Consider the following 5,679-nt stretch of genomic DNA (forward strand, 5'->3'; position numbering starts at 1 on the left):
CGCCATCTTGGGCGGCCGAGGCGCCGGGTGCGTGTCCCGGCGTGCCGCGCGCGCCTCCCGGCGTGCACTGCGCGCCGCCCGCCTGAGGGGCGGCCCGGGAGCACCGGGAATAGCGGGAATAGCGGGTGCTTTCCGGGCACACACCGGCAGCCCCGGGCACAGCCCGCCGGCCACGAAGGCCAGGCACACCGGGCGCATCAGCAGTGGCACCGGGCACCCCAACACCGGGCACGCCGGGTGTCGCCGAGCACCGGGAAGACGAGGCACCGCGGGTACACCACACCGGCCCTGGCCTCCCGCAGGCACCGGGCTCTGTGGTGCTTTCCGAGTGTCCCTCCCCAGGAATCCCTTCCCGGGACAGCTGTGTTTTAGTGAGTGACCTTGTCTCTTAGCTCTGGGTCACCGGCGCTGAGGGAAGCGCTCGGATCCTTTGTGTCCGTCAGCTCCGTGTGACCGGAGCTCGGCGGCTCCCCCGCGCACCTCCCAGTGCCCCTTCACAGGGGCCGTTTCAGTGTAGAAACACTCGCACTTTACCCTGGGAACTGAATGTTCTCAGTATCTACAAACCCCACTTGGTTAAATCTCAAGATGTCCTTTGTTTGGTATCTCAAAATGGTAGTTGCTGGTGGTAAACTGAGGCACAGGCCACTGCTGCTTTAGCCCGTGCGCTCACAGGAGGTGACGCAGCAGAGAGGCGCTGCCTGTCCCAGCTCCTGTGTGGCCAGCACAGCCTCACAGAACTCTCCAGCAGAGTTCTCCATCCGTTTGTAGTTCTCCGCTGTCAGGGGCAGCAGAGCTTGCCCAGGAGCTCCTCACAGCCCAGCACGGAGAGCTCCCAGCTGCAGAGCCCAGGCAGGGACCCTGCTGCTGGCCCGGAACGCCAGAGCCCTGCCGGCCAGCGACAGCGACAGTGACACTGACCACAGCCACCTCCAGCGCTGGCAGCAGTGCAGAGAGGGGGGCCACGCAGCTCTCTGAAATGCTGACCCAAGGGAAGAGGTAATTCCGTGTGGAAAATTATCCAGATAGCAAAAACTGAAAGAAGCTAAAAGGGACAGTGAAAATTTCGTAATCAAAAGCTGTACAGCCCTGTCTGTTACTCCTGTGAGTAGCAGTGGAGATGACTGATGTACAGTTACCTAATGGATCTCTGTGTTCGTACCCAGAGCACCTGAGGGAGCTGCTGTCAGCCTTGCCTGTGCTGGGCCTTGGCCCCTCGCTTGCTCTTGTTTGTTTTAAACAGCAGTTTACAAGACAGGGCTGTGCAAACCCCCTGCACCACACAGGCACTCGTCAGGGTTATTTCATACACAAGAAACAGGGGACTGAAATGTAGGGGAAGACTTTCAAATGGTTGCCCAAATTACCTTGGATTTACTTCCATCTACTTGCAAAGTAGACAAAACTGTTTTGACAACCTCAAAATTCTAATATTTCAAGTATTTTGGGGTGCGTATTCAAGTGATGATTAGCATCTACCTGACAAATTAAATCTGGTTCGCAGGGATTAATGAATTTCCCAGAGATTGTTAGGACACTGGTATTTTATTCTCCTTTTGCAGCTGGCCTTCCTTGCAATATCATTGCTTGATACTAGAGTGGAAAGAAGTCCCAGCTGCCAGCACGGCTGAATGGTGAGGAGTCTCAGAGCCCATTTTTCTTGATCTTTTCCTTGATTGCCACCATGTACCTTGATAATAGCAAACACGGACCCTGCGCCTCAGTGGGGACTGGCAGATCCAAACTGCACAGCTCCTTCTGATCTCAACCCCAGTTTTTCCCTCAGAATATTCCTAAAGGTAGTGTTTGCAGCTTGCACAGCTCTGCTGCAGCGTGAGCCAGGCTTCTTCAGGGGAGTTTTTCCCATCTGGGGTGGCACACACAGCAGCAGCTACTACAGCTGGGATTGTGATTCCAAACGTTCCATCAGCCCGTGCCACACGCTTCCTGCTGAACACGGAAGCTGGGTTCATTGATAATTCATATGTTGCCTCTGAATGAAAGTTGTCATTAATATTCTCCACGTGTCCATATTTGCGTGGCACAGCACCTGCAGTGACTGTACTGCTGCAGCCAGCTCATGTACACGTTGCACGTCCTGACCTACAAAAGATGTGAGCTGTTACAGCACAGAGCTCTGGAAGGGAAAGAGTTGTGTGAAAATGCCTCCACAGATTTGAACTGAAAGATCAGTGCAGTTTTAGGTCGGGACTGAATTCCAGTGACACAAATACTGTCATTACAAGGTGCCTAAGCACATACCAAAGGAAATTGACTTGTAGCCATGTCTTGCAATTCAATTTAATGAGTCAATGGGCATGTCTACCTGTGTCATTAACCCTGTCACTGGGATAAATCACAAGAAATGAGCATTTTTTTTCTTCTTTTTGTTCACTAGTGAATAGTGACTTCTCTGTGGCTCAAGCAAGACTCTAGAACTGCAAGTTTCCACTTTATTGTTCTTATAGATGCAAAAGTTTCAGAAATCCCACTCCCAGTACTTGTGTGGCCTTTCCTCTACATTATAAACATAAGGAAGAGAGCAATCTGTAAGTGTGTCCTGCTCTACGTGACATTCTAAATAGCATTAAAAAGAAGATAAACAAATCCTGTCTCTGAGGTTCCTGTGTGAGGAACCTTGGCCCTGTGCAAAGTCTTCCCTTGCTGCAGTAAAATTTTTCACTGAAGTGAGCCCCTTTTCTAATTTAGTATGAAGGAAATGAAAATTAAACTTTCAGCAAGTGTTCCTGTTTTACTGCTAGAAGTGGCCATGCCTGTTTTCATTCTGTTTTGTGTCTCACCTGGCCTGCTGATCACATAGAGCTTATGAAGAGTTTATGCTGCTTTTGATGATGGTGTGTTTCTGTATCTCGATTCAATAGTCTTTGATAGTCCAATGCTATTCTGATGATACTGCTGTCACATGGTTCCTTCTTTAAACTCACATGTTAGTTCTTTTCCTAGAGCCAAAGGGTGAAAGTCCAGGTACAAGCAGCATTTCAGGCACTTATCAGTTCTGCTTCCACTGGTGTCCCCTGCCAGGCCCTTATCCAAACCTGAGTGCTCAGCCTGGAGGTGCGGCGTTCCCTGGCTCCTGTGCTAGTCCTGGGTTATCTGCTGGTTCCTCTGTGTTTTTGTGAGGCTGTGGTTGGTGTCTGCCTGGCCTCACATTCACCTTCTCTGTCCCCATACAGTGAGTGGGATGTTTAAAATATCCTTTTTCTGGGAGACTGTGAAAGAAAGTGTTGCCTATAATAACCTTGTAAAAGTTTTTAACATAGGAGTTCTAATTGCAGGTATTTATTGTCAAACAAAAAGATGTTTTCTCTTCCCAGAATTTTAAAATTTATGAGAATTATATTATTCAAGGATAAATATGCTTACTTAAAAACTTTTATTCAGTAGTTTTAGTGAATTATTTCTTATATCTTCAACGTGTTTTTCAGGGTTATAGTGAAGGCCAGTAACATACACATTCCAGTTAAAATGATGGTAAAGTAGTGCAGGGATAATAAAGCATCCACCTTTTAATCTAATTGGGGCATGGAGTTTTGCCTGCAAAAGCTGCACATAGTTCTCATACTAATGCTGCAGCTGAACATGCAGGTCAGTCATCACAGGCTCCTGTAGCTAACCAGGATGGTTTGTGCATTAGTATCTGATTCGTGTAGAAAGCTGCTGCAAAGGTTCGTGCAGGTATTTGGGATGGGATGCATCGCTCTGGCTCTCCCAGATGTGCTGCACAGCTGCAGTTCAGCTGCGGTTAGCAGTTTGATGGGCTCTAGCACAAGCCTTGCTGTACCTCAGCATCCCTTGTCCACTCAAGCTTGCTCTTTCAATTCTGCTTTTACGTCACAAATCTGTTCATGATACTGTAAAACATCGGACAAGTGTGGCCTTTGCTCCGTGGGTGCTGCAGCATTCCAGACACAACTTTATGGGACAAGATATTTAGCCAATCCGTGAATATTGGAGAAAGACGTTATTCATTATTTAGACGTGATTCCTTTATCGACGTGGGAAATGGGAAGAGTCCCGCGGGGCTGTGCTGGGGCTGTGCCGAGGGAGCGATTGCCGCGCCGTGGGTGTCGGTGGCACAGCCTCTGTCACCGCGGGGCCGGCGGGGCCGAGCCGCCCGGGAGGTTGGCAACTGCAGGCTGAGGAATGCAGGGAGTCTGCTCAGTACCTACGGGGAAGATGACTTTTAATCTTACATTAAACATCTTCTAAACACAGTATAATCCTGAGCAGAAATACTTCCTCGTTCAGCAAAATGAGCGCTCTTTTCCTAACGTACAACCTGTTTAGCTGACAAGCCTGCACCAGCTTTAATAAACTGACAGTCTATCCCCCCATTAAAAACGGCAACATTTTACAACAAATAGGGCTATTCAGAAATGTAAATGCCATACCGATGGTTTATTTTTTACATTTTAGAGTATTTGTTATTACCAGAAAATGAAAATTGTCTATCAGATTTCTCAGCAACATCATGAATATTACTGGTCTAACCAGAGGACTGAGATGTTGAAATAGATGTGTTCTGAGAGCCCCATCAACTTTAAAGAGCTAGTCCAGGTTTCTTTCCAACAGGACAGAGTATTGCAGCTTCCCTACAAGGAGGAGGTAGGTGGCTCAAATGCTGTGTGATTCACGGCCATAAGAATGCACCACCACCAGCCCCTGCATGGATACTCACACGCCCTGATCAAATTATATGTTTGACACATTCTTAAACTGAACCTTTCTGCAAGCAATTACACACATTAGTGATGCTGTGATTCAGTGTGGTGCTGGCTGATGATGAAACACTGCAGGGCTGCTCCTCGTGGCACATGGCACCAGGAAACAGGAGCCTTAGCTTGCCTTTTGACCACTGGCTTCCCTCTGGAGAACAGCTGTAATGAATATTATCTTAAATGGTTGTGAAAGCACAGCTTCGAGACATCCCCTGTTGCAGTAGGTATTTTCTAGTAAATGTACTGAAAATTGTAAATGGAAGAAAAAGACCTGAGACTTAAAACTTTTGTCAGAGAGCAAAGACAGACACAGTGTGGGACGGAGCTGGCTCTGGCTCTGGGGGCTGCAGCCACTGCCCCTGAAGTGCAGCTTCAGGAGCTCTAAGGGACAGAGGCAGTGAAAGGGTTTGTTCAGTGGTACATGAACAGGAACACTGCTGCAGTCAATCCCTTCTGGGTGCAACTGTAAGTCCCAAGAGGGAGGGGAAGGGAAGGAAGAAGGAATATCTGTCCATTTTTGGAAAACTTACAAATTCTTAACAGTGATACACTGTGATATCCTGTGCTTTGTCCTCTCAGGAACTCCTCTTCTTTGGGGCAAATCATTTCATGTCTCTTGAATACTTGTTAAAACATTTCCAATGCCAGCATTATTCATTCATGTTTATGAAGTCTGTTTATATTCGTGCTTCAGTAAATGTCACCATAAAAGTAATATTATCAAGTATTGGAAAAAAATCTTTTCCCAAACCAGTGGTAAAGCTCTTGGTGACTGTGATGGAATTAATCATCCAACCAGTCTGCAATGTTTATAGAGAACAGTGGATATGTCTCCACACTCTGCTGGCTGAAAAGCTCTCTCAGACTTTTAGTGTACTTTTGTTATTTGTTCTAAGCATCATTTAGTGCCCTCTGTGACCTTATTATATATATATATATA

General features: G+C 47.4%; 1 long non-coding RNA gene across 2 annotated transcripts in view; it reads left to right on the forward strand.

Moving 5' to 3' along the window:
- The first annotated feature begins 68 nt into the window (after positions 1–68).
- The window catches only part of LOC121361852, a 29,186-nt gene continuing 23,575 nt past the window's right edge, over positions 69–5,679 (forward strand). For both annotated transcript variants that reach the window (XR_005956402.1, XR_005956401.1), the window contains exons 1-2: positions 69–371; positions 1,563–1,634. This is a non-coding gene — a long non-coding RNA (uncharacterized LOC121361852). The remainder of the gene's footprint in view (positions 372–1,562; positions 1,635–5,679) is intronic.

The sequence above is a fragment of the Pyrgilauda ruficollis genome, unplaced genomic scaffold, assembly GCF_017590135.1.
Source record: "Pyrgilauda ruficollis isolate IOZ18807 unplaced genomic scaffold, ASM1759013v1 scaffold59, whole genome shotgun sequence".
In the NCBI taxonomy this organism is placed as follows: domain Eukaryota; kingdom Metazoa; phylum Chordata; class Aves; order Passeriformes; family Passeridae; genus Pyrgilauda; species Pyrgilauda ruficollis.